At 37.8% G+C, this 23828-nt stretch overlaps 1 protein-coding gene across 1 annotated transcript in view; it reads right to left on the reverse strand.

Annotated features, from left to right (window-relative positions):
* C4H1orf146 (chromosome 4 C1orf146 homolog) overlaps positions 1-23534 on the reverse strand; it is a 47231-nt gene extending 23697 nt beyond the window's left edge. The window contains exon 1 of the mRNA XM_047725070.1: positions 23418-23534. The gene's annotated coding sequence lies outside the window, so the exon portion shown is untranslated. The remainder of the gene's footprint in view (positions 1-23417) is intronic.
* Between the last annotated feature and the right edge of the window lie 294 nt (positions 23535-23828).

The raw sequence follows: 23828 nt of genomic DNA on the forward strand, positions 1-23828 counted from the left end.
TCTCCATATTTGATTGGTATTTATAAATATTTATGCATGTATTTATATATGTTTGTGCCTGTGTATCCTATTAGATATGTTTTCTTTCAGAACTTTATAAATACTACTCTACTGTTTTCTAGACAACCCATGTAGCTGTGGACATTTCATGCTAATTCATATTCCTACTGTGTAAGTGATTCATTTTTCATTTGTTTTATCCAGAAGCTTTTTTTAATATCTTAATGTTTAGCATCTTTCCTAATCTCTAGTGTTCTGAAATTTCACACCAATGTGTCTTTGGGTAGATCTTTTTACCTGCATTGTGCTAAGTACTCAGCAAGACCTTTTATTTTTCTTTTATTTTTTATTTCTTTTCAGCATAACAGTACTCATTGTTTTTGCACCACACCCAGTGCTCCATGCAATCCGTGCCCTCTCTAATACTCACCACCTGTTTCCCCCAATCTCCCACCCCCTGCCCCTTCAAAAACCCTCAAATTGTTTTTCAGAGTCCATAGTCTCTCATGGTTCACCTCCCCTTCCAATTTCCCTCAACTCCCTTCTCCTCTCCATCTCCCCATGTCCTCCATGTTATTTGTTATGCTCCACAAATAAGTGAAACCATATGATAATTGACTCTCTCTGCTTGACTTATTTCACTCAGCATAATCTCTTCCAGTCCTGTCCATGTTGATACAAAAGTTGGGTATTCATCCTTTCTGATGGAGGCATAATACTCCATAGTAGGAAGACCATATAGGAAGACCACATTTTTCCTTATCCATTTGTCAGTTGAAGGGCATCTTGGTTCTTTCCACAGTTTGGCGACCATGGCCATTCAGCAAGACCTTTTAATCTGGATACTCATTTTCAATTCTAGAAAACTACTTTGTAATACTTATTTAATATTCCCAATATTCTTTTTTTTTCCCCCTTGCAACTGCTATTAGTTGGGTATTAGATCTCATAGCTTGATCTTGGTCCTCTACTGTTTTTTTTTTTTTTTTTTTTTTGTCATTTTCCAGGTGATTTTTCCTAACCAGCTCCAAAGTTTTTTTTTTTTCCCTTATCTTTGATTTTCTGTAGTTTGAGTATAACATGTCTAGGTGGGGTTTTGTTTTGTTGTTGTTTTGTCATTTATCATCCTTGGTGTTCCCTGAGATTCCTAGATCTGTGGTTTGGTGTCTGGCATTAATTTGGGGAAATGGAAATTCTTAGTCACTGCTTCAAATATTTCTTCTGTTCCTTTCTCTTTCTTCTCTTTTTGGTATTCACATTACACATATGTTACACTTATAATTGTCCCACAGTTCCTGGATATTTTGCTCAGTTTTTGCAGTCTTTTTTCTCTTTCCTTTTCAGTTTTGGAACTTTCTATTAGCATATCCTCAAGCTCAGAGATTCTTTCCTTAGCTGTGTCAATTCTACTAATGAGTCCACCAGATGCATTTTTCCTGTTTTTTCTGTTACATTCTCTTTTATTTCTAACACGTCTTTTTTTATTCTTTCTTACAATTTCCATCTCTCTGCTTACACTACCCATCTGTTCTTGTTATATTGTCTACTTTTTCCATTACATCCTCCCATGTAGCAATTACAGTTGTTTAAAATTCCTAGTCTCATAATTCCAACATCCCTGCTATATCTTGGCCTGACTCTGATGCGGTCTCTTCAAATTATGTTTTCTCCCTTTTAGTATGCCTTAGTTTTTTGTTCAAAGCCTAACATGACCTATTTGGTAAAAGAAACTGGTACACAGGCCTTTGGTGACACGGTGGTAAGGTATAAAGGGAGGAGGATTCTATAGTCCTACTATTAGGTCTCAGTCTTTTCAGGAGCCTGCACAGCTAAGCTGTGAATTTCACTAGAGTCTCTCAGATTTTTTCCCCTGCTTAGGTGGGACAGGATGCCTGAGAGGGCTAACACTGGGTATTTCCCTTTGCCCACGTTGATTAGTCTATGAGAAAATACCAAGAGGGTTAGGTTCTGGTAAAGTAGCATCTCTTGAGGGCAGACTTTTTTTTTAGTTATTTTATTTTATTTATTTATTTTGAGAGAGAGAAGGAGAGAGTCTTAAGCAGGCTCCACGTCCAGCACAGGGCTCAAAGCAGGGCTTGATCTCACAACCCTGGGATCATGACCTGATCTAAAATCAAGAATCAGATGTTTAACCAACTGAACCACTCAAGTGCCCTATCTTGAAGGCAGAATTTTTAGGAAAAGGATGCTCTCACATATTTCAAAAAGATTTTTTATTCTTCCCCTGCCAGAAGGACAAAGGAATTTTTCTTCAACATTCATTGTGAGAAGCTGGTAGAAGTCCCAGAGGTAGAACTCACAAAAGTGTGGGGGCCTGCTATGGACTGAATGATGTTCCATCAAAATCATATAATGAAGCCCTAGTCCCGCATGTGATGGTATTTCAAAATGGGTCCTTTGGGAGATAATCGGGCTTTGATGAGGTGAGGTCAACAGTGGGGCCCTCAAGATGGGATCAGTGCCCTTAAAAGAGGAGATTCTACAGCAAAAAAGAGGCCCACTGTCTGCAAGCTAGGATGAAAGTTCTCACCAGAATCCATCCAGGATGGCTCCCCGCATCTTAGGACTTCCAGCCTCCGGAGCTGTGAGAAAATAAATGTCTGTTGTTTAAACCACCTAGTCGATGGGATTCTGCTTGGACAGCTCATATTAAGGCAAGGCCCCCTAATTAGTGGGTCTCCCCACTTATTGACACAGTGCCTCCTGGCAATTCTTCAATTATACTTTAGGTTTTCCCATCCCATCCCAGTACTGGTATCTGCAGAGGTTCCTGGTTATTGATTTCTTCTCCAGTAAGTGATTCTTTGTATCAGTCCTTCTATCTCTACAATTTTGGGCGCAGAAGTTTACCCTGTGACCTCACTTCTCTGACAGATTTGAGTCATTGATTTTTCAGTTTGTTCAGCATTTTACTTGTTAGGATGGAATTAGTAGTTCCCATGCTCTTTACATGCTGGACTAGAAACCGGAAGCCAAGAGTTTTATTTTTTTTTAATTTAAACTACCACGTGTGTGTGTGTGTGTGTGTGTGTATATATATATATATATATATATATATATATATATATATATATTGTTACTAGTTCTTATTCTTCAATCACTCTTCTTCATGGCATCCCTTTGTTTTATGAATTCAGTATCTCTCACCACTCTGAGGTAACCAATTACATTTTTTTAAAGTTTTCTTCTGTTGTCCAAATTGTCTCAGTTTTCTACATACCTCTTTTTTTTAAAGATTTATTTATTTATTTATTTGACAGAGATCACAAGTAGGCAGAGAGGCAGGCAGAGAGAGAGGAGGAAGCAGGCTCCCCACCGAGCAGAGAGCCCGACGCGGGGCTCGATCCCAGGACCCCGGGACCACGACCCGAGCCGAAGGCAGAGGCCTTAACCCACTGAGCCACCCAGGCGCCCCTCTACATACCTCTTTTATTGATTGTTTAATCTACTTTTCACGTTGGAAGTTTTCCTCAAATGTCTAGTGATCCTTAATTGTTCTTACTTATGTATTTATTAGTAAAAATATTTATGTATTTGATATGATAGGGAATACAGACACAACAGTGAACAAAACAAACAAATCTCCACCCTCATGAAGCTTCTGTTCTAATCAGATGATTCCAGCAATTAAAAAAAATACAAATATGGGTGATAAGGAGAGAGTGATGGAAGGGAGCAATGTGTGCCATGGAGAAAAATAAGTCAGAGTACATGGGGAATGAGTGCTGGAGGCTACTAGTTTATGTTGGATGGTTACAGAAGACATCTCTTACAAGGTAAGAGATGTGCCCAATATTCCCAAACCCATCTTCCCAGATGAATGTCTCCAGAAACAAACCTCCAGCCTTCTCCACAGAAGAATTGTAGGATGAATTCTCCTGAATGTTCAGGATGGAGAAGAGAACCCAAGAAAGTTCCAATAATATTTCCTTATGAACTTTCAACAATCTTCTCTTTCCACACTCTGCTCTTGAGGTGCACCAATACCTGATGCTTCCAAGTACAGTACTCAGCCTCTTGTCCATGAGTCAAAGCTCCTCTCTTCTCATTAATTTCTCCCTCTGTAGGCACTCAGATAACTTTCTTTTATAACCAAATTGATTACCATTCCTCTCTTTCAGTTTCCTCATACTCATTTAAGTTTCTGACTTGCTATTTTACTCTTTCCTTGTTTATAGCTTGCTAATTTATTAAAAATCCTTACTATCATTTCAAATGTATGGAGAAGAAGAAAAGATAAACAAATGAGGTCAATCTGCCATTTGAGACAAGAAGCGTGTGGTATTTTGATTAATTCCTTTTACTTCCATTGCTGTCATTTATATATACCATCCTTATTCTAAACTCTTCCAAATTTCTCTCAGGTTTCTCATTAAAATACTCCCTCTTATCCCTGCAAATGCAAACTTCCTATCTCAATCTAGAAAACCTTCTCAGACAAATATTATCCCACAATTAACTTTCCCTAAATAATATCATTAGAGGATTTCCCTCTACTTGAGATATGAATTCACCTCCTTACTATACTCCCTTAACACTTAGCACAGTGGTGATTACTAAGTAGTTGGTCAATGAATTATGTTCCTATAAAATTAGTGATAAGATATGCTGACAATAGGGGGGCCTGGGTGGCTCAGTCGTTAAGCATCTGCCTTCAGCTCAGGTCATGATCTCAGGGTCCTGGGATCAAGCCCCTCAGCAGGAAGGCTTCTTCTCTCTCTCTCACTCCCCCTGCTTGTTTTCCCTCTTTTGCTGTGTCTCTGTCAAAAAATAAAATCTTTAAAAAAAAATGCTGACAATATTAACAGTAGGCTTCTAGTAACAAAAGAAATTATTTTGGTTGTAAGCACGTCATTCTAATATCCCACAGTGGGAGAATCCATTTTATAGTGCCAAGAAAAAGTATTAATCCAAAATAATAATAATAAGCATATTGTAATCCCAAGAGAAAGCACTAAAAAAAAACTTAATAAAAGGAAAAAAATTAACAGAGAAATTAAAGTGGTAAACTAAAATATATTCATATATCACAAAAATGGTAGTAAAACAGTAACAGAAACAACAAATACATATAAAGAACAAATAACAAAATTGTAGATTTAATGGTGGTGATTGTTGTACAGCTTAGTGAATATGCTAAAAAAATCACTGAGTTTAAAATTCACTCTAATTCACTTTAAAAATTCATTTTAATTCACTTTAAAATGTTTATTTTTGTGTTATGTGGATTATATCTCTTCAAAAACCTAAATAGTAAGCATAAATCTGCCATATTAACTGTCAACAGATAAAATGTTCCAGTCAAAGCAAAATCCACTATATGCTGTGTTAGATTCAAAGATATAAATGGAATGAAAATCCTAAAATAGAAAAAGGAAACACCATGCAAACAGTAACCATAAGACAGTTGGAGTAGCTATATTAATAAAAAACAAAATAGACAAGAAACATCACTAAAGATAAGGAGAGATGCTTTACAACGATGAATGAGTCCATATATTAGGGATATATAACAACTATAAGTGTACTGCCATTAACAGAGACCCAAAATACATGAAACAAAAGCCATATGAAGTATGTCCTCTAACCACAACAGAATTAAATTAGAAATTAATATAAGTAAAGACAAATTTCTTCATATAAAGAAATTAAACTCACCCAAGAAATACATGAGTCAAAAAACTAATCACAAAGGAAATTTGACAATATTTTGAGCTAAGTGAGAACAAAAATAAAATTTATCAAAAATTTATGAGATATAGCTAAACCAGTATGAGGGAAATTCATAGCTTTAAAAGACTAAATTTAAAAAGGTCTCAAATTGGCACCTCACTCCATTTTTAAAAAACTAGAAAAATTAAACCCATTTCTAGAGTACAAACTGATTGGTTACCAGAGAGGAATGGGGTGGGGGGGTGGATTAAAAAGGTGATGGAGATTAAGAAGTACATATGCTGGGACGCCTGGGTGGCTCAGTTGGTTAAGCCGCTGCCTTCGGCTCGGGTCGTGATCCCAGCGTCCTGGGATCGAGTCCCACATCGGGCTCCTTGTTCTGTGGGGAGCCTGCTTCTCCCTCTGCCTCTGCCTGTGCTCACTTGTGAGCTCTCTCTCTCTCTCTCTCTCTGACAAACAAATAAATAAAATCTTTAAAAAAAAAAAAAAAAGAAGTACATATGCCATGATGAGCACTGGGTGATGTTGAATTGTTGAATCACAATATTGTACACCTGAAACTAAAATAACACTGTATCTTAACTAACAGGAATTAAAATAAAAACTTAAAAAACCTTTCTAAAGATAAATACATATATAGTTAGAAAAGCGTTAACACCTGTTCTTCTCAAACTATTTCAAAAAATAAAAGAGAAAGGAAAACTTCCAAATTCATTCCACAAGGCCTGCATTACCCTGATACCAGACCTAGACAGACACTACCAAAAAAGAAAACTATAGACCAATGTCTCTGATGAACATAAATGCAAAAATACCCAACAAAATCTAAGCAAACCAAATTCAACAGTATGTTTAAAAAGTCATTCACCATAAACAAGTTGGATTTATTCCAGGGATGTAAAGGTAGTCCAATACTGGCAAATCAATCAATGTGATACATCACATTAACAAAAAAAAAAAAAAAAAAAAAAGGAATAAAAAGTATGATCATCTCAATAAACGCAAAAAAATTTTGGCAAAATACAATATCCACTCGTGATTCAAAACTCTCAAGAAAATGAGTTCAAAGGGAGCATATCTCAACATAATAAAGGCCATAAATGAAAACCCCACAGCTGTCATCACACTCAAAGGTGAAATACAAAGCAAACTGTCAGGAACAAAATTTGCAGGGCAGGAACAAAACAAAGCAATCCATTCTCAATACTTTCATTCAGCACAGTACTAGAAGTCCTAACTGCAGCAATCAGACGAGAAATAGAAAAAAAAAGACATCCAAATTGGTGAGGAAGAAGTAAATCCCTCACTATTCACAGACAGCATAATACTACACATAAAAAACCTTAAAGTTTCTACCAAAAAAAAAAAGAACTGATAAATGAATTCAGTATAGTTGCAAGATACAAAATTAATACATAGAAAATTTTGCATTTTTATACTTTAATAACAAAGTAGTAGAAAAATGAATAAAACAAGCCATTTACAGATGGAAAAAAACAAACAATCCAAAATACCCAGAAATTTAACCAAGGAGATGAAAGACCTATACTCTGCTAACTATAAGACATTGCTGATGAAACTGATGATGACACAAATGGAAAGATATACCATTCTCATTGATTAGAAGAATCCATATTGTTAAAACATCCATATTAACCCAAGCAGCCCACCGATTCAAAGCAGTCCCTATCAAAATACCAACAGCATTCTTCACTGAATTAGAATAAATAATCCTAAAATTTATATGAAAACATGAAAAATCTCAAATAACCAATCTTGAGAAAAAAGAATAAAACTGGAGGTATCTCAATCTGAGATTTCAAGATACACTACAAAGCAAGAGTCATCAAACCAGTATGGTTCTGGCACAAAATTAGACACACAATGTAGAGAGCCCAGAAAAAAACCCATTCTTATAAGGCCAAATTAATCTACAACAAAGGAAGCAAAAATGTGTATAATGGAGAAAAGACAGCATTTTCAATAAGTGTCCTGGAAAAACTGGACAACCACATGCAAAAGAATGAAACTGGACCACTTTCTTATACTATACACAAAAATAAACTCAAAATGAATTAAAGACCTAATTGTGAGACCTTAAAACAATAAAACTCATAAAAGAAACACTGGCAATAATCTCTCAGGCCTTAGCAACATATTTAGGTATCTGTCTCCTTAAGGCAGGGGAAACCAAACCAAACCAAAACTATTGGGATTACAACAAATAAAATGTTTTTGCACAGCAAAGGAAACCATCAACAAAACAAAAAGACAACCTACTGAATGGGAGAAGATATTTGCAAATGATACATCTAATAGGCATTAGGCTAAATGATATAAGTCAGAAAGAAAAACACAAATACCATATGATTTCCTTATATGCGGAATATAAGAAACAAAACAAACAAAAAAATATATAGACTCTGAAATACAGAAAACAAACTAGGAGTTTCCAGAGGGGTGGTTGCGGGGGAAAGCGAAATACATAAAGCAGAATAACAGATACAATTTTCCAGTTCTAAAATAAATGTCAGGCAAATGAAAAGTACAGCATAGGTAATATAGTCAGTAATACCAATAACATTGTATGGTGCCAAATGGTGACTACACTTATCATGGTGAGTATTCAGTAATGTACAGAATTGTCATGTCAGTATGTTGTACATCTAAAACTAATATAACATTGTATCTTTTTTTTTTTTTTTAAGATTTCATCCACTTACCTGACAGACAGAGATCACAAGTAGGCAGAGAGGCAGGCAGAGAGAGAGAGGAGGAGGCAGGCTCCCTGCTGAGCAGAGAGCCCGATGCGGGGCTCGATCCCAGGACACTGGGACCATGACCCGAGCCAAAGGCAGAGGCCTTAACCCACCGAGCCACCCAGGCGCCCCATAACATTGTATCTTAATTGTACTTCAATTAAAACATTTTCCAAATGAAATTAAGAAAACTGCATTCACAATAGTATAAAAAATAAAATAATTTAAATAAGCTTAAAAAAATAAGTGCAAGACTTACGTTTTGAGAACAGCCAATCACTGTTGAAAGAAGTTAACAGAAGACCTATATATATAAAGACATTCCATGTTCTTCATTGGAAACTCAGTATTTGTAAAGGCAGTTCTTCCCAAATTGATCTACAGATTTAATAAACACATTCCCTATCACAAATCCTACTAGTTTCTTTGTTTTTGCAGAACTTGTCAAGCTGACCCTAAAATGTGTATGAAAATTCAAAGGACCAAGAACAGCCAAAATAATTTTGGAAAAGAAGAACAAAATTTCACTTTCACTACTAATTTCAAAACTTACTATAAGGCCACAGCAAACACGAGACTGCAGCACTGGCTTAAGGGTTTACTTATATATCATTAGAATTAAATAAGGAAATAAACTTTACGTTTATGGTTAAATGATTTTCGACAAAACTGCCAAAGCAACTGAATGGAGAAAGGATAGTCTTTTCAACAAAGGGTGTTGGAACAATTAGATTTCCATAAGTTAAAAAGAAAGAAAACTTGGATCCCTACCTCACATCATATACAAAAGTTAACTCAGAATGGATCACAGACCTATAAGAAAAAAAAAAACTACAGTAAATGTTATAGAAGAAAATAGGACATCTTTGCACCCTTGAGTCAGGCAAAAATGTTTACATATGACACTAAAACCACAATCCATAAATAAAAAAGTTGATAACTGGACTTAATCAAAGTTTAAAAAGTTCTCCCCTTCAAAAGACACTATTAGGAAAATACAAATAGAAAGCACAGATTGAAAAAAAAAATTTGCAAAACATGTATCTGGTAAATGATTTTTATCAAGAATATATTCTTCATAAAACTCCAAATAAAATTCCAGAAAAAGCAAACTAATCTACACTGACAGAAAACAGAGCCATGGTTATGATGATGGAATAATGGGGACATAAGGGAAAAATACAAACATGCAGGAAAAAGCTTCTGGGGATGATGGGTATGTTCACTATAATGATTAGCAGCGATGGTATCACAAGTATATAAACGTATCAAAACATCACATCATACAGTGCAATTCATTATACATCAATTTACCTCAATAATTTTTATATTATGTATTCTATGTATTATATTATATATAAATATGTATTATGTAATTTGTATGTATTATAACACAATATGTATTGATATGTATTATATGTGATAAATAACATAATTATACATTACATATGCCGTAGATTACATAAGTATATATAACTAATGTATATTACATAAGTATATATTATAAACATTATATATTTAATGTACATATTAAGTATACACATAAAATATGCCTGAATCTCTTCAAAGCTTTTAAATAGATCCAAAAATGTTTTAAAATGATGTGTTTCATTTTTAAATTAACAAATTTTGTTGTGTAAGAAGACAGGTGTTCAACACTGGAGCTATTAAAAATATTTTTTGTGTAATTTTTTTTTCCAGTGTTCCAAGATTCATTGTTTATGTACCACACCCAGCGCTCCAGGGAGTATATGCTCTCCTTAATACCTACCACCAGGTTCACTCAACCCCCAACCCCCTCCCCTCCAAAACCCTCAGTTTGTTTCTCAAAGTCCACAGTCTCTCATGGTTTTTATCCCCCTCCGACTTCCCCCAACTCACTTCTCTTCTCCATCTCCCAATATTCTCCATGTTATTCCTTATGCTCACAAGTAAGTGAAACCATGTGGTAATTGACTCTCTGCTTGACTTATTTCACTCAGCATCATCTCCTCCACTCCCGTCCATGTTGATACAGAAGTTGGGTATTCATCTTTTCTGATGGATTGCACTACTGGGTATTTACTCCAAAGACACAGATGTAGTGAAAAGAAGGACCATCTGTACCCCAGTGTTCATAGCAGCAATGGCCACAGTCACCAAACTGTGGAAAGAACCAAGATGCCCTTTAGCAGAAGAATGGATAAAGAAGATATGGTCCATATTAAAATACCTCTTATGCTGAAGTTGTGAAATCTGCAGCAATTCTAGCTACTCCATTAAAAGTAGCTTACTCTTGCTGTTATGGAAACCAAAATTAATACCAGGCAGGTAAAATCAAGCAAAGAAAACAGAACTTAATCCTCTGTTATGAAGTGAAAATTAGCCTTTTTGAAACACCTTGATAGTCACTGAAAAAGGTCCCAGAAGTTACTATAACCCAATTATTTTCCAAAAGGAAAAACACATTCAACTTTTAGTGAAAGTAACCTGCACTGCTTATAAGGCTAGAAAAAACACCTTTACTTTATGGTATCTTCTTTCAGTGGTAACATCTTTTACAAAAGTAAAACACAAAAAAAAAAAAATTAGAAGAGTTCTCATTATCAAACAGTGTTCTCCTTCATTTCTGTAAGAACCAACTATTTTTCATTTTCTTAAAGCACAGAAATCACCAAGGTGAGGATATATCGATAAGTTTCTATGTACAAGGAGAGAAAGAGGGCAGCACTGAAGTGAGTCCTTAAAGAAAGGAAGGAAGCCCTAGGAAACCTTTCTGGACTGGGAATTGAGACAAACTCAGGAAAGCACAATGTTTATCTGGCTTGACAATCTACCCAGCATGGCTTTGAGAGGTTCCGGATACTGGGAATTCTCAAACATTAAATCAAAACCTAGAATAAATGGGACGAAGAGTTTTTAGATTTTTAAAAGACTAAAGTATGTGGTATTAAAAGTTATTCTTTAAAAGACTGTGTAGCCAACTTCGGAGCAGTATAACAATAATTAAGAGCACAAATTCTGTGGTTGGAATACCTAGATTCAAATCCTGGTCCCTTCACTTACTTACTAGTTATGTGCACTCAGGCAAGTCATTTTTACCTCTCTAAACCTCAGCTGTCTCATTGTAAAATGCAAATAACAGTCCTACTTTCATAACACTTCTGTGAGGATTAAACCACATCATGAAGTAGCAATATGGCGTACTGTTTGAGTGTGTAGTCTCCAGTGAGGCTCCCTGATTTGAATCCTTGGCTCTGCTACCTACTAATCGTAAATGACTGATCTTGGGCAAATCACGTAACTTCTCATGCAGTTCCTCATCTGTAAAATGTGGATAACACTTCTTACCCCATAAGGCTATCAAGAGGATTAACAGGGGCTCCTGGGTGGTTCAGATGGTTAAGCGTCCAACTCTTGATTTCAGCTCAGGTCATGATCTCCGAGTCCTCCAACTGAGTACCATGAGGGGATCTGTACACTAGCAGGAAGTCTGCTAGCTTAAGGATTCTCTCTCCCGCTCTCTCTTTGCCTCTGCCCCATCCCCCACTCATGCTCCATGCGTCTCACTCTCTATCAAATAAATAAATAAAGCCTATTAAAAAAGGAAATGGAATAAAAATGGTGTATAAATATATTTAAACATATATATTAGTGTGTAGAATGCTCGAAAAAGAACATAAACAACTGAGCACTAAACTTCATTTTTGACTGGGTTTTGAATAACCAATGTGAAAAGGAAAAGAGAATATTTACTAATTTTACATTCCGGGAAATTCTGGCTGAGAGAAGTTGGCACCGATAGTCACATACACCTTTGAGTAGTATGGACATCTTAAGAATGTAAGTTGTCCAATCCATGGACACAGAATGTCCTTTCATTTATTTGTATTTTCTGTAAAAGACCAGATAGTAACTATTTTAGGCTTTGCGGGGCATATAGTCTCTTGCAATGACTCAACTCTGCCACTATAGCATGGATACAGCCAGCCACAGACAAAAAGTAAACTAACGTATTTGGGTTTCTTAAAATTGCATTTAAGGACATGAAGATATGAAATTCACATAATATTCATCCATCACAAATATTTTTCCCAATCACTTAAATCTGTAAAGAATTATTCTTTTTTTTTTTTTAAGATTTTATTTATTTATTTGGGAGAGAAAAAGAGCACAAGTGGAAGGAGGAGGAAAGGGAGAGAGACAATCCTCAAGCACACTCTCCACACAGCCCAGTAAAATTGCATTTAAGGACATGAAGATATGAAATTCACATAATATTCATCCATCACAAATATTTTTCCCAATCACTTAAATCTGTAAAGAATTCTTCTTCTTTTTTTTTTTTTTTTAAGATTTTACTTATTTATTTGGGAGAGAAAAAGAGCACAAGTGGAAGGAGGAGGAGAGGGAGAGAGACAATCCTCAAGCACACTCTCCACACAGCCCAGTGCAGGGCCTGATCCCAGGAACCTGAGATCATGACCTGGAGCTGAAATCAAGACTTTACTGCTTAACCAACTGAGCCACCCAAGCACCGCTATAAAGAATTATTCTTGGCTCCAAAGGTAGAGGGCCAGATTTGACTCATGAGCCATAATTTTCCAAGCCCTCCCTAAAACATTCATGGTATATCATGATCTTGGTTCGCTTCTACACATCTAGAATGGTACTAGATTTGTACCATCCTTGGAAGGAATGAAAAAATAATCACTCAAATCATGTTCTATAAGTTTAATTCTCTTACAGAATCCAGTTAAGAATGGCTGCATGAAGTGACAAAAATAGTTAAAAAAAAAAAAAAACTGGTTAAGATATGCAACAAGGGGGGTGCCTGGGTGGCTCAGTGGGTTGGGCAACTGCCTTCGGCTCAGGTCATGATCTCAGGGTCCTGGGATCAAGCCCCACATTGGGCTCTCTGCTCAGAGGGGAGCCTGCTTCCTCCTCTCTCTCTGCCTGCTTGTGATCTCTCTCTGTCAAATAAATAAATAAAATCTTTAAAAAAAAAAAGATATGCAACAAGGACTCTTACACAGGGTAGCTGAAATATAAACTAATATAACCATTTTGGAAGATGATTAGACATTGTTGAGGTAATCTTTGATGGGCCCTTAGTGTCCCTGCATGTTTTTGTTTTTGTTTTTGTTTCTGAAAATGCCAAGAATATCAGGCCTTCACTCTTTACCCAGATCATTTTTCATTTGCAATGAGCAACACTGAGAAATGCACTGAGCAGGCTTGTCATCACTCATTAGTTAGTGCTCCTCTCTGTTAATGTAACAAATTCCAAGTGTCTAAATCCACTTGTGTTATTCCAACATGTCTACCTCTTGTGGGATTTGGAAGCCAGGGAAACCACTAAGAACCTAAATCTCTGGCTACTACTTTTGCCATAATTTTCTTTTAAATCCTGTGTCTGGTCCAGGGATCAAGTATCTTCTGCCAGCATCAAACAATATCAGGCCAACTTGTTAGCTTGCAAGTAGGATGAATCTAAGACTTTTCAGAGTTCTTGACAGGAAATATCTACCAAAGTTGAAGATACACACCCAGAAATTATACTCCCAAGTTTATACTGAAAAGAAATGCATGCAACATGTAATAAAAGATTTGTACAAGAGGGTTCATGACAGCATTTTTAAACTTTATTCTTCATACTTTTGCTTAAATCTTTTTAATCCACTTTCAAGGCTAGAATGATTCAGGTGGTAATGGATTAGAGTTGGCAAAATCAGTACGGAATCACTTTTAGTTTAACAGAGATACAAATGAGTAGATACAGAAATACTTATTAATGCATGTGTGGCCATGCATTAATTAGTACACACAAGTATATATTTCTTTGCTCTGTCATGAGAGGGGCCTAAAAGAACTGATACTTTCTCAGCAACAATCACACCTAGCAGCCAGACTTTGGTTTCTAGTACCATTTGCCAATAAAAAGAAATAGGGTTCCTTGAAGAAATGGCTCATTCTAGGAGTGCAACAATAAATATATAAGCTGAGCCTAGAGTATTCTGTGGTGCCAGAAAGTAAGGAAGTGATTAAAAACAAAACAAAGAAAAAAATCACATTGAGGGGCACCTGGGTGGCTCAGTGGGTTAAAGCCTCTGCCTTCGGCTCCGGTCATGATCCCAGGGTCCTGGGATCAAGCCCCACATCGGGCTCTCTGCTTAGCAGGGAGCCTGCCTCCTCCGCTCTCTCTCTCTGCCTGCCTCTCTGCCTACTTGTGATCTCTGTCTGTCAAATAAATAAATAAAATCGAAAAAAAAATAAAAAATTAAAAAAAAAAAACAAAAAAACCTCACATTGAGAGGAGTATGACAAAAAGTAAAGGAATCAACTGAAAGAGACTCCCATGCCCAAAGCTGGAACAATGTGAGTAGAAAAATAAGTAAAAAAATAATATAATTTCAAGTACAAAACAAATACCTACACATCCATACTGATATAAAGGATTGAAAAAATTATTAAACGGGGAGAAGAGACAAATCTCCTGACACTGCCTCTAAGAGACACTGGAGAAACATGATAGATACTACCTCAGCCAGGTGGTCAAACTCTACATTAATAGCCATCAATCACATCGATAGTATGTATCACTGATATAATGTAACTTTCATCTCAATAATCCATAATCCCAGTCCTACCATGAGAAACACACCAAATTCCAATAGTAGGGCATAGTACAAAATACCTGACCAGCACTCCTCAAAGCCATCAAAGTTATCAAAAACAAAGAAGGGGAGAGGAGTCAAGATGGCGGAGAAGTAGCAGGCTGAGACTACTTCAGGTAGCAGGAGATCAGCTAGATAGCTTATCTAAAGATTGCAAACACCTACAAATCCAACGGGAGATCGAAGAGAAGAAGAACAGCAATTCTAGAAACAGAAAATCAACCACTTTCTGCAAGGTAGGACTGGCGGAGAAGTGAATCCAAAGCGACGGGAAGATAGACCGCGGGAGGAGGGGCCGGCTCCCGGCAAGCGGCGGAGCAACGGAGCACAAAATCGGGACTTTTAAAAGTCTGTTTCGCTGAGGGACATTGCTCCAGTGGCTTAACTGGGGTGAAGCCCGCGCGGGGTCAGCGTGGCCTCAGGTCCCACAGGGTCACAGAAGGATGGGGGTGTCTGAGTGTCACAGAGCTTACAGATATTAGAATGGGGAAGCCGGCTACAGAAACAGAGCCGAGGAGTGAGCTCTAAACTTGGGGTTACCTTGAACCGGTCACAGGCTCGGTCAGCTCGGAGCGCGGCCAGAGGCCAGGGTGATGGGAGTAATTGGGCGCTATTCTCTGAGGGCGCACTGAGGAGTGGGGCCCCAGGCTCTTGGCTCCTCCGGGCCGGAGACTGGGAGGCCGCCATCTTCCTGTCCTCCGGAACTCTACGGAAAGCGCTCAAGGAACAAAAGCTCCCGAAAGCAAACCCGATCGGATTACTCAGCCCGGCTCCTGGGAAGGGCGGTGCAACTCTGCCGGGGGCAAAGACGCTTGAGAATCACTACAACAGGCACCTCCCCCAGAAGAGCAACAAGAAACCCAGTCAAGACCAAGTTCACCTACCAAGGAGTGGAGTTTCAATACCAAGGAGAGCAGCGGAATTCCAGAGGAGGAGAAAGCAAAGCCGGAGCTCATGGCTTTCTCCCCATGATTCTTTAGCCTTGCAGTTAATTTTTTTTTCCTTTTTCAATTTTTTTCTCTTCTTCTGCTAAATTTTTTAAACTTTTGCCCTTTTCTTTTTTAACGTTTTTTAACTAGTTTATCTAAAATATTTTTCCTTTTTATACTTTTTCTTTATTCATTTTCTTCTTTTAATTGTTTCATTTTTTTTTTCTTTCTGAACCTCTTTTTATCACCTTTCTCCCCCCTAACAATTTGGGATCTCTACTGATTTGGTTAAAGCATATTTTCCTGGGGTTGTTGCCACCCTTCTAGTATTTTACTTGCTCCTTCATATACTCTTATCTGGACAAAATGACAAGGCGGAAAAATTCACCACAAAAAAAAAGAACAAGAGGCAGTACCAAAGGCTAGGGACATAATCAATACAGACATTGGTAATATGTCAGACCTAGAGTTCAGAATGACGATTCTCAAGGTTCTAGCCGGGCTTGAAAAAGGCCTGGAAGATATTAGAGAAACCCTCTCGGGAGACATAAAAGCCCTTTCTGGAGAAATAAAAGAACTAAAATCTAACCAAGTTGAAATCAAAAAAGCTATTAATGAGGTGCAATCAAAAATGGAGGCTCTCACTGCTAGGATAAATGAGGCAGAAGAAAGAATCAGCGATATAGAATACCAAATGACAGAGAATAAAGAAGCCGAGCAAAAGAGGGACAAACAGCTACTGGACCACGAGGGGAGAATTCGAGAGATAAGTGACACCATAAGACAAAACAACATTAGAATAATTGGGATTCCAGAAGAAGAGGAAGCAGAGAGGGAAGCAGAAAGTATATTGGAGAGAATTATTGGAGAGAATTTCCCCAATATGGCAAAGGGAACAAGCATCAAAATCCAGGAGGTTCAGAGAACCCCCCTCAAAATCAATAAGAATAGGTCCACACCCCGTCACCTAATAGTAAAATTTACAAGTCTTAGTGACAAAGAGAAAATCCTGAAAGCAGCCCGGGAAAAGAAGTCTGTAACATACAATGGTAAAAATATTAGATTGGCAGCAGACTTATCCACAGAGACCTGGCAGGCAGAAAGAGCTGGCATGATATATTCAGAGCACTAAACGAGAAAAACATGCAGCCAAGAATACTGTAACCAGCTAGGCTATCACTGAAAATAGAAGGAGAGATTAAAAGCTTCCAGGACAAACAAAAACTGAAAGAATTTGCAAACACCAAACCAGCTCTACAGGAAATATTGAAAGGGGTCCTCTAAGCAAAGAGAGACCCTAAAAGTAGTAGATCAGAAAGGAACAGAGACAATATACAATAACAGTCACCTTACAGGCAATACAATGGCACTAAATTCATATCTCTCAATACTTACCCTGAATGTTAATGGGCTAAATGCCCCAATCAAAAGACACAGGGTATCAGAATGGATAAAAAAACAAAACCCATCTATATGTTGCCTACAAGAAACGCATTTTAAACCCGAAGACACCTCGAGATTTAAAGTGAGGGGGTGGAAAAGAATTTACCATGCTAATGGACATCAGAAGAAAGCAGGAGTGGCAATCCTTATATCAGATCAATTAGATTTTAAGCCAAAGACTATAATAAGAGATGAGGAAGGACACTATATCATACTCAAAGGATCTGTCCAACAAGAAGATCTAACAATTTTAAATATCTATGCCCCTAACGTGGGAGCAGCCAACTATATAAACCAATTAATAACAAAATCAAAGAAACACATCGACAATAATACAATAATAGTAGGGGACTTGAACACTCCCCTCACTGAAATGGACAGATCATCCAAGCAAAAGATCAACAAGGAAATCAAGGCCTTAAATGACACACTGGACCAGATGGACATCACAGATATATTCAGAACATCTCATCCCAAAGCAACAGAATACACATTCTTCTCTAGTGCACATGGAACATTCTCCAGAATAGATCACATTCTTGGTCCTAAATCAAGTCTCAACCGGTATCAAAAGATTGGGATCATTCCCTGCATATTTTCAGACCACAATGCTCTAAAGCTAGAACTCAATCACAAGAGGAAATTTGGAAAGAACCCAAATACATGAAGACTAAACAGCATCCTTCTAAAGAATGAATGGGTCAACCAGGAAATTAAAGAAGAATTGAAAAAATTCATGGAAACAAATGATAATGAAAACACAACGGTTCAACATCTGTGGGACACAACAAAGGCAGTCCTGAGAGGAAAATATATAGCGGTACAAGCCTTTCTCAAGAAATAAGAAAGGTCTCAGGTACACAACCTAACCCTACACCTAAAGGAGCTGGAGAAAGAACAAGAAAGAAACCCTAAGCCCAGCAGGAGAAGAGAAATCATAAAGATCAGAGCAGAAATCAATGAAATAGAAACCAAAAAAACAATAGAAAAAATCAACGAAACTAGGAGCTGGTTCTTTGAAAGAATTAATAAGATTGATAAACCCCTGGCCAGACTTACCAAAAAGAAAAGAGAAAGGACCCAAATAAATAAAATCATGAATGAAAGAGGAGAGATCACAATGAACACCAAAGAAATAGAGACAATTATAAGAACATACTATGAGCAACTCTATGCCAGCAAATTTGACAATCTGGAAGAAATGGATGCATTCCTAGAGACATATAAACTACCACAACTGAACCCGGAAGAAATAGAAAGCCTGAACAGACCCATAACCAGTAAGGAGATTGAAACAGTCATCAAAAATCTCCAAACAAACACAAGCCCAGGGCCAGACTGCTTCCCGGGGGAATTCTACCAAACATTTAAAGAAGAACTCATTCCTATTCTCCTGAAACTGTTCCAAAAAATAGAAATGGAAGGAAAACTTCCAAACTCATTTTATGAGGCCAGCATCACCTTGATCCCAAAACTAGACAAGGATCCCATCAAAAAAGAGAACTACAGACCAATATACTTGATGAACACAGATGCAAAAATTCTCACCAAAATACTAGCCAATAGGACCCAACAGTGCATTAAAAGGATTATTCACCACGACCAAGTGGGATTTATTCCAGGGCTTGAAGGTTGGTTCAACATCCGCAAATCAATCAATGTGATACAACACATTAATAAAAGAAAGAACAAGAACCATATGATACTCTCCATAGATGCTGAAAAAGCATTTGACAAAGTACAGCATCCCTTCCTGATCAAAACTCTTCAAAGTGTAGGGATAGACGGCACATACCTCAATATTATCAAAGCCATCTATGAAAATCCCACCGCAAATATCATTCTCAATGGAGAAAAACTGAAAGCTTTTCCGCTAAGGTCAGGAACATGGCAGGGATGTCCATTATCACCACTGCTATTCAACATAGTACTAGAAGTCCTAGCCTCAGCAATCAGACAACAAAAGGAAATTAAAGGCATCCATGTCGGCAAAGAAGAAGTCAAACTATCACTCTTTGCAGATGATATGATACTATATGTGGAAAACCCAAAAGACCTCACTACAAAACTGCTAGGACTTGTACAGGAATTCAGTAAAGTGTCAGAATGTAAAATCAATGCACAGAAATCAGTTGCATTTCTCTACACCAACAACAAGACAGAAGAAAGAGAAATTAAGGAGTCCAACCCATTTACGATTGCACCCAAAACCATAAGATACCTAGGAATAAACCTAACGAAAGAGGCAAAGAATCTATACTCAGAAAACTATAAAGCACTCATGAAAGAAATTGAGGAAGACACAAAAAAATGGAAAAATGTTCCATGCTCCTGGATTGGAAGAACAAATATTGTGAAAATGTCTATGCTACCTAAAGCAATCTACACATTTAATGCAATCCCTATCAAAATCCCATCCATTTTTTTCCAAAGAAATGGAACAAATAATTCTAAAATTCGTATGGAACCAGAAAAGACCTCGAATAGCCAAAGGAATATTGAAAAAGAAAGCCAAAGTTGATGGCGTCACAATTCCAGATTTCAAGCTCTATTACAAAGCTGTCATCATCAAGACAACATGGTACTGGCACAAAAACAGACACATAGATCAATGGAACAGAATAGAGAGCCCAGAAATAGACCCTCAACTCTATGGTCAACTCATCTTCGACAAAGCAGGAAAGAATGTCCAATGGAAAAAAGACAGCCTCTTCAACAAATGGTGTTGGGAAAATTGGACAGCCACATGCAGAAAAATGAAATTGGATCATTTCCTTACACCACACACGAAAATAGACTCAAAATGGATGAAGGACCCCATGAGAAAGGAATCCATCAAAATCCTTGAGGAGAACACAGGCAGCAACCTCTTCGACCTCAGCCGCAGCAACATCTTCCTAGGAACATCACCAAAGGCAAGGGAAGCAAGGGCAAAAATGAACTATTGGGATTTTATCAAGATCAAAAGCTTTTGCACAGCAAAGGAAACAGTGAACAAAACCAAAAGACAACTGACAGAATGGGAGAAGATATTTGCAAATGATATATCAGATAAAGGACTAGTGTCCAAAATCTATAAAGAACTTATCAAACTCAACACCCAAAGAACAAATAATCCAATCAAGAAATGGGCAGAGGACATGAACAGACATTTCTGCAAAGAAGACATCCAGATGGCCAACAGACACATGAAAAAGTGCTCCATATCACTCGGCATCAGGGAAATACAAATCAAAACCACCATGAGATATCACCTCACACCAGTCAGAATGGCTAAAATTAACAAGTCAGGAAATGACAGATGCTGGCGAGGATGCAGAGAAAGGGGAACCCTCCTACACTGTTGGTGGGAATGCAAGCTGGTGCAACCACTCTGGAAAACAGCATGGAGGTTCCTCAAAATGTTGAAAATAGAACTACGCTATGACCCTGCAATTGCACTGCTGGGTATTTACCCTAAAGATACAAACGTAGTGATCCGAAGGGGCACGTGCACCCGAATGTTTATAGCAGCAATGTCTACAATAGCCAAACTATGGAAAGAACCTATATGTCCATCAACAGACGAATGGATAAAAAAGATGTGGTATATATACACAGTGGAATACTATGCAGCCATCAAAAGAAATGAAATCTTGCCATTTGCGACGACGTGGATGGAACTAGAGGGTATCATGCTTAGCGAAATAAGTCAATCGGAGAAAGACAACTATCATATGATCTCCCTGATATGAGGGAGAGGAGATGCAACATGGGGGGTTAAGGGGGTAGAAGAAGAGTAAATGAAACAAGATGGGATTGGGAGGGAGACAAACCATAAGTGACTCTTAATCTCACAAAACAAACTGAGGGTTGATGGGGGAAGGGGGGCTGGGAGGGGGGGGTTATGGACATTGGGGAGGGTATGTGCTATGGTGAGTGCTGTGAAATGTGTAAACCTGGCGATTCACAGACCTGTACCCCTGGTGATAAAAATATATTATATGTTTAAAAAAATAAAATTTAAATTAAAAAACAAACAAACAAACAAAAAACAAAGAAGGTCTGAGAAACTGTCACAGCCAGGAGGAACCTAAGGAAACATTATAATTATATGTAATGTGCTATACTGACTAGAATCCTGGAATAGGAAAAAAGGACATTAAGTAAAAAACTAAGGAAATCAGAATAAACTGTGAACTTCAGTTAATAATAGTGCTATAATAATGGTTCATTAATTGTGACAAATGTACCATATAGTACAAGATGTCAGTAATAGGGGAAACAAAACAAACAGTATGTAGGAATACTCTGGACTTTCACCTCAATTTTTCTGTAAATCTAAAACTATTCTAAAAATAATATCTATTAAAAAAATCCTACCTCTCCTTCAGGGCCCATTAAAAATCCTTTCTCCTGCAAGAAACAAACCCTGATCCCCTTTCAGTTCAAATGAGACCTTTCCTTCCTTCCACCTCACAACACTTCTGCTGAGCACCTACCACATTTTGCCCAACAAAATTATTTATAAACACATTTAATTTTCCCTAAATCATAAGCATCTTAATGTCAAATTTATATTTGTCATGTTATTTAATACAAAATTAGTTCGAAGTAAAATCGAGAAACCAACTAACCCAGATGAAAGTCACATTTAGTTACGGTTAGTATCTCCTAAGGCAGTTTCATTCTACTTCTGAACAAATATAGTAATTAGAAAGTTCTTCCTGCTGGGTTGGTACCAAATGTTCTCTAATTTCCTCATTTATTGCATGAATGAATGAATGACAACTAGCTTTATGAGAGCAGGGAACACCTTCTGTTTTACTGAATACTGTATCTCCAGCACTGGGCACACAGTAGACTCTCAAACATTTGTTTCAGGGGCGCCTGGGTGGCTCAGTTGGTTGTGTCTGCCTTCGGCTAAGGTCATGATCCCAGAGTCCCGGGATCCTGTCCCCATTGGGCTCCCTTCTCCCTCTCCCTCTGCCCCTCCCCCTGCTTGTGCGCTCTCTCTTTCCAATATTTTTTTTAATCTTTTAAAAAAATTTGTTTTTGAACGAGTAAATGGCTACCTGGCTAGAGAAAGGTCTGCAACTTTTATTTCCCCTCCCATAAAATTTAATTTACTGTTTCGCTAATGACCACCCTCTTAAACACACTCACTCAATACAGTCATTTAATTCTTCATATATAGTCATTATTAATTAAATAGTATATAATATATATAGTCAATATAACTAAATAGTCATTTAATTCTTCATACCCTTCATACCCTTATATGTGGGATTTTGTGAACAATCTAATTTAACTGAAGCTACAAGTGGTTTAGTAATTTTGTGCAATTTTAAGTGCGACTCTGGGCAAATCACTGCACATCTAGTTGGCCTGCTTCTTCCTCTGAAAATAAAAAGGTCGAACTCAAGGCCTTTTAAGTCTTGGCTGGTTCCCAGGCCCTAGTATTCCCGGCTATTAGGGTTTTGTTTGTTTTTCAAATTCAAATCGGTTTAACCCTGCACACACACACACACACACACGCACAAATCTCCCATATATCGTGTTCCCGCTCAGTCGCCTCAACTGACAAGTGATTAAAGGTTGGCCTACAAGATCTCCATGGCTGCTTCCATTCTCGAGATATCCTACCCCCAACAGTTGGCGGGGAAACAGATCGTAGACAACACTGAAAGTAAATAAAATATAAATTCGCAGGCTGCACAACAACAGGGCTTCTGGAAAAGAAACATTTCTACAATCCTACATGAAAAGCATGAGGAAACCCCTTTCCACACGACTCTTAAAGGAAGAAAAGAGTGGGGCGGATCCTCTCTCACCCCGCTGAAGCCCTGAGGTAAAGACTGGACCTCGGCACGCCTGAGGAAAAAATCACAGTCTCAAGAGAAGGAAGCAAGAAAAACATGAAGAACCAGGTCCTCAGTAGTTGCAAACACACCTACCAAATCAGCAGGTCCCTGGGCACAGGTCTCGTCTCTCAAACTTCCAGAACGTTCCACGAGTAGCCAGAAGCTCGGAGGGCGGGGCACAGAGGCCCAGGCGTGGTCGTGGTTACTCCAGCCGCGATGCGCGCTCTCCACTGGCTGGGCTTCGCGCAGCCGCAGACCTTGCTAACGGGCTCCGCCTTTCGGGCTCCTTAGATTGCACGGTTTGCACCAGCTGCTAAGTGGTTAAGGAAAAGTAAGGGTTAGTTTGCTGCGCTTCACTTAGTGGCCTGAAGTTGGATTTTCACAACTTTCTAAAGTACAGACTCAATTCTTTTACTATGATTGACAATATAAAATCAAAGTGGCCTCGTTTCATCCAAATTATGAAAGACAGACTCACATTTTCATTCGTGGCTGTAATTATAA

This window comes from Lutra lutra, chromosome 4 (genome assembly GCF_902655055.1).
Source record: "Lutra lutra chromosome 4, mLutLut1.2, whole genome shotgun sequence".
Taxonomy (NCBI): Eukaryota; Metazoa; Chordata; class Mammalia; order Carnivora; family Mustelidae; genus Lutra; species Lutra lutra.